We start from the raw sequence: 6,293 nt of genomic DNA, 5'->3' as shown, positions 1-6,293 counted from the left end.
AGCTCTTTTAACTTGAGACTTGCCTTTTTTGTTTTTTGCATCTGTTGGTTCTGTGTACTCAAAACTTTGTTTTTCATACTTGTTGGTTAATTTTTGATGGGGGAGGGGTAGATCAGCTTCCACATTTCCCCCTACCCTTTGCCTTCCATTTGCTTTGCTTCCACTTGCACCCCCAAAACCTGTTTACAAAGCATTCAGGAAGAGGAATTGTTACTTCGCATGGGGCCAAACTGCAGAGAGGGCCTGGAGAAAGCTTGAAGTGAGTGTCTGGGTAGAGGAGTTTGGACCTTGTCTGGAAGGCAGAACTTGACTAAGAGCTGTTGAGCAATGGGACTGGGGTATGGGGAAGGTGGCTGTTCATTCAGTTACATCTGATGGCACCAGGTTGAGCCAGGTGACAGTTTAAGCTAAACCACAACATCAAGGAAGGTGTTGAAATATCTACACGTGTACAGGAAGCTCTTGAATAGTTTCAAAGGCAACTCCCACAGCAGCATGGCGTGTTTACAACTCAGCAGATGGCTTGAGCCCAAACAGGAAAGTCAACATGTCCGTGTACATAGGAAGTTCAGAAACAAAATTAGGAGTGAGAGGATACAGGTACGTGACAAATGTGGGGAAAGAATGGGCTCACAATAAGATAACTGGCTCTTCCTTTGGGAAAGAAATACCAGGTCATTTGACTGGGTGCCGTAGGGTAAGACAATTTATGGAACCTCAGCTGGCCTCATCAGCAAAAAGGGTAACTGAGTCATAGGATTATGATGAGTTTAGATGAGCACATGAAAACCCTTTTCTGGAGTAGAGGAAGCGTTCAGTATGGCAGTTGTCCCTGTTCTCTTGTTTGGCTCAGAAAATCCACATCATCTTTGGGCAGAATTTGTCCCAATTCTGGATCACATGGATCCTCTTGATTCAAACTTGTGACAGGGAGGAGGTCACATGGGTTAGAAGGCAGCTGGTGGTGGAGAACTATCTTGAAGATGATCATTCTTGCAGCTCATAAACCAGGGGGCATGCATGCATTAGCATACTTCATCATTCCCTGATGGATCGCTTTAAAAACACATAGTAAAGTTGGGTGGGGGGAGAAGGCTAGTAGGGGTAATTTTTGAAGTGGTTTTTCCATGTGTTTTCAAAATAGGTCACTAGCAACTGAATATTAAAGTGGGGATCACATTTCCTTGATTCCTGCGTGTACATTTTACCCCTCCACACCACTGTCATCCGCACACCCCAGGATATTGGGATGCATGTGGTGGTAAGTTCCCAAATGACAGAACCCCGCTGGCCCTAGATGGTTTCCTTGATGTTGGGGAACCCCATTTTAAGAGCTTTATTTCATTAAGCCCGTTTCTGACCTTGTAAGTTACATCTAAACACAACAGCTAATTCACACCTTTGCTTTCTTCTCTCCTTGGCATAACAACGTTATGGATTCTCCACAAATAATGTATTGACTTAAAAAGGGATGCTTTCTGGTGCAGAAAGCATACAGTTTGTGGGCAATCCCAGGTCCTAACAATATCCCCAGGTCTTTTGTTGCCAAATAAAATCATTAAGTCTTAATTAATGCCCATTTCTTTTTTAAAATTTACTGTTATTAATTATACATAACATTCTGTGGCCACCTATTTAAGTTAACAGGTAGTACATTACAGTTGACCTTGAACAATGTGGAGGTTGGAGCCACTGACACCCCCCTCACCCCCACATATAACTTGACTCCCCGAAAACTTTGCTGATCACGTACTGTTGAGCTGAATGAAGCGTTACCAATAAACAACTAACATGTATTTTGTGTCGTCAATGTTATTACATGCTGTATTCTTAAACTAGAGAAAACATTTTTTATTAATTGTTGCAAATCTCAAAAAATTTTTCCAATATATTGAAAAATATCTACTTGTAAGTGGGTTCATGTAATTCGGACCCAAGTTATTGAATGGCAGAACATGTCAGTTATTTCTTTACAAAGTATCTAAATGTGAGTTAATCTTGAGTTGAGCAACTGAGGTTAAAATGTGAATTGTCTGGGAAAAGATTTGAATATAAAATTACATTTTGCCATAAAAAAAAACTCAAAGTGGCATGAACCCAAACAGGAATTATGATTGGATTGAATTTGTATATTTTAAATTTTGGTATATTTGACATACAACAATAGTTTTATGTGAACGTGATCCAATATTTGTATTAAGCAAAATGATCACCGCAATAAGCAGGGATCCCCGTTTCTGTTCCAAAAAAATGGGTTGGCTTTGAATGTATTAAAGTCTCCTAATATGCCTAGAAAAGCAATTCCTTTTGGTCAAATTATGGCTATTTAGTTATTTATGCTCTTGGCACACATGAAAATTCAGGCTTTTGTTCAAAAGCAAAACAAAACCCGAGGTCCTTATCAGTTTGCTGTAACCAAGTGCAACTTTTAAAGTATATGGAAAGAAAAATGGAATAGTTAAGCTAGGCCTAAATGAAGATAAGGAAGTAAATTTACTTCTCAAAAGTGGACTTCACAATTGAGGTAGTAAGATAAGTCCTTTCAAATGTGTTCGGGAGAAGTAAAGAAGCTCTGTCTTTAAAGTATATTTGAAAGTGACCTTTCCGGGAGAAGAATGAATTTCCCAACTAACTTGCATTTCTTCCTGTTGGTTCCCTCCCCCATCATTTCCACCCTCCAACCCTTTGTAAACAACCTACTGTTTTAAGCAAAAGAAGCTGAATACTAGTATTCTAAAGACTAAGTCCTGAAGCAAAGGATAGGAAGGTTTATCCATACTGGGATAATCGTAGGTCCTTAAAAGCAGTGAAACGAACGACCTTCTATAGCCGGTGGTAAATGCCGGAAGTGTATCTGGTGTTAAAAGAAGCTGCTCCTGTTCTGTTTACTTCACATAAATCAGTTTTTTGTTTTTTTATTCACTAAAGCTTGATGATACTCTGGTGGTTCTTGGGCTATCCCAGTGGGAGAAATTTTCACTGATTTCCATGTTCTGAGTTAATTGTCATGTCAGAGACTCAAGTCTATCTTCATTTTCTCTTATGAAGACCACAGAGGAGAGAGAAGAAAATAATGCAGTTTCAGAATGCTAATCTTTGGGATTCCACAGGCCAGTGAAATTATTTTAAAAATGGGTGGGGGAGAAGAGGAAGTAAGGGTTTAGGGTTGCCAACTTTTTTATTTGTATCAAATACAGATGACTATAGTGTAACAGACATCTCACATTCCCCCTGTTTTATTGTCCACATGCCATTTTGCGCTCTCTAAAATGTTTCCATGCCTATTTTCTGTCTACACTGTTGAAAAGTACTCTTTAAAAAAGGGAAAATCGTGACTCCTACAAATATAAAATGAACATGTGCTGAAGATTTTACTATAACAGATTTACAACTGATTCAGCACAAAGAGAACTGAAAAGAACTCACAAAGGGCAGACAATCAGGAATGTTGAAGTGAATTTACAAATAGATGCAAAACAGGGCCAATATCCACGGGGCAATAATCTGCTGCATTCCAGTGGACAGCGTCTATTTGCATTTCTATGGACAAAAGTCATTTGTATGACTATCAGTTTTCTACACCTTTATACAATTGTAAAATAGCTCAAAGACAAAGGCACAGGTAATCTGGAACAGTATGCTGGACTGGGCATCAGCCTTGCCCATTTCCGGCCCTTTATAACCTCCAGGAACCTCCTAGACACTGGAAAACAGGGCTTGTGTCTGTCCTGTTAACTGTATTCCAAGTCCGTGGAGCATTGTAGGTCCTCAGTGAAGACTGAATGAACGCTTTTGAATATTAAGTGGAATTTTCCTTAAACTTCCTATTATCTTTTAGTAGGTAAAAATTGAATTACCATACAAATGAAATACTACTACTAAATCAGCTAGATATTGTTGCTTGTGGAAAACTCATAAGGGGTTCTCTCCTTCCAAAAAAAGGGGAGGATGGGGAGTATGAGATTAGTGCCCGGACACAGTCTTACCAGAGGTTTAACGATTATTTAACATCACATTCTAGCCCAGTGGGTCTCTAAGAACATTTCACAATGTCTGAAGACATCTGTGGTTGTCACACTGTAGGGGGTGGGGGTGCTACTGGCGTGTGGTGGCTAGAGACCGTGGATGCCGCTAAGCACCCTACATGCCCAGCACCGCGCCACAGTAAAGAAATACTCAGCCCAAATGTCAGTGGTACCGTGGTTGAGAAAGTGCTCTGGGGAATACCTAGAGCATTCATGCAGAGAGAAGGTTCCAGGTACCAAAAGAACTTCATTTCTTCTCTGCTTAGCCTGAGTTTACCCCAAAACATTTTTATTAATCTGAGTTCCCATTTTCCCTGCTCCATGTCCGTCCCTGCTAGCGCCCTTGACTTCTTGGCGCTTACCACCATCTCTATAAGCAGCAGCTGCCAGCATGGAGGTGTATGAAAGTAAGGCTTCATGGTGGACTGCATTGAGTCTTGAGATAGGTTGTGTCCTGGGCCTGCCATCTGTTGGCGAGGTTGGGTGACCTCTGTGGGTTTCAGTTTCTCTGATTTCTGGAAAGCAGAGGCTGGACTAGGTGGGCTTACCTGTCAAAAAGACTTTTCTGCTCTAGGTATCTGAGGGTCACATGCTCAGTGTCTGGAAGCAGAGGACTGTCAAGGGCCACTGAAAGTGGCTGCTCTTTGGAAAGCAGAACCCCGAGGTAACTGTTCCGAGGACCATGGGAGAAGGCAGGGCTAGGTCAGGAAGAGGGGTGCTGTGCCTTGCCAGGGACACCGGTCTTACCCCTCATCCCATTGCTGCCCGGGCACTGCTCCTCCCCTGGGCCCTGGCGCTGCTCCTGCAGGCCCCAGGAGCCTCTCTCCTATCTCCAGCGAGCATCTGGATCTCTCTCCAGATGAGATTTTTTAAAAAGCCTTTAAGTGCCTCTCTTCCTGAGGGATTGCCTTGCTGGAAGGGAGTCTTAAAAAGTGTCTTCTCCAACAAAGAAAATTTGGAAAATGCAAAGGCAAAAAAAGTCACCCTTCTCTTTGTTATTACCTTTGGAGATTAAGAGAGCTCTTTGGTCTCTAAAAATGTATTTATTTAAAGAAACACATTATTGTAAAAGTGATACATGTTCACTAGAGAAAAAGCAGGAAGTATAGAGAAAACAAAAAGGAAGAATTTTAAGAATCACTTGGATGTACCACACTAACGCAGAAGGTTAATAAGGGAAACTGCGGTGTCGATATGGGGTGGATATATAGAGTTTCAGTACCTTCTGCTCAAGTTTTCTGTAACAATATTCATAGGTGGAGGAGGAGGAGGAAGAATTGGTACTAGCTAATCTTTGATGAGTATTTACCATGTGGCGTGCATTGTACTAAGTGCCTTACATGTTCCCATCATGGCCCAGAATTCTTCCAACCCTGTAATAATGACCCTCATGGAGTGCTTCCTCTGTGTAGACACATTCTTCTAATTGTTAATGTATACCATTAACTTCTTTAATCCTTCCAACAATCCTATGAGGCTTGGACTATCTCCATTTTACGGAAGAGAAAACTGAGGGCCAGCAGTTTATAATTTGTCTCTGGTTCTACAGTTGGGAGTGGTGTTTAGGATCTCAGATGAGAGAGCTGCTATTATTACTCCATATTTTGGAAAATGAAGGCACAGTCTGCTCAGGGTGGCCCACAGGTAGGCTGCACATGGGCCAGAGGGAGCTTCAAGATGTTTGGAATTAAGTTTCCAAATGGAATCTTGGAAGTGTCCTGATAACTGTGATTCACTTGATCACAGGAGGCCAGTTTTCCTGTCTTCTGGAGTGTGAAGCCCAGCCTAGTTTCTTCCCAACCACATTGCTGTGTGCAGGCCACTCTAAGTTTCTATTTTTCACCTGTAAAATGGGTTTGGTCATTTCGTTTTAGCGGGCAGCGCTGTTGGGAAGATTAAATGTGGAATTCCATGTACATTTAGGTGCTCGATAAAAACGAAAGCTTAGGTTTACTGAACCCCAGCTGTATGTGGTTCCCTGGATCAGAGTCACAATCTCTGGTCTTTTCTGTTACCTTGTGTGGTCGTGGAGTGGAGAAGAGGGTCTGGGGTTTGCAGCTGATCTCAGGTAGGTGGGGTTTGAGAACGGATATCAGGGGAACAGTTGGGAGAGGGTGGGGCCTCCTGTGGTACCGTAATTGGTGGGTGGAGTGTGTACATTTTCTCCACTCAACAAGCGTTTATTGAGTGTTGACTGTATACCATCCAATGTACTGAGTACTGTTGTAGATACAGGAGGGAATGCCAAAAACGAAGTACTCCAGGTCT

This window comes from Manis pentadactyla, chromosome 5 (genome assembly GCF_030020395.1).
Source record: "Manis pentadactyla isolate mManPen7 chromosome 5, mManPen7.hap1, whole genome shotgun sequence".
Taxonomy (NCBI): domain Eukaryota; kingdom Metazoa; phylum Chordata; class Mammalia; order Pholidota; family Manidae; genus Manis; species Manis pentadactyla.
The sequence above is the reverse complement of the archived record's forward strand: the minus strand, read 5'-3'. Positions refer to the sequence as shown.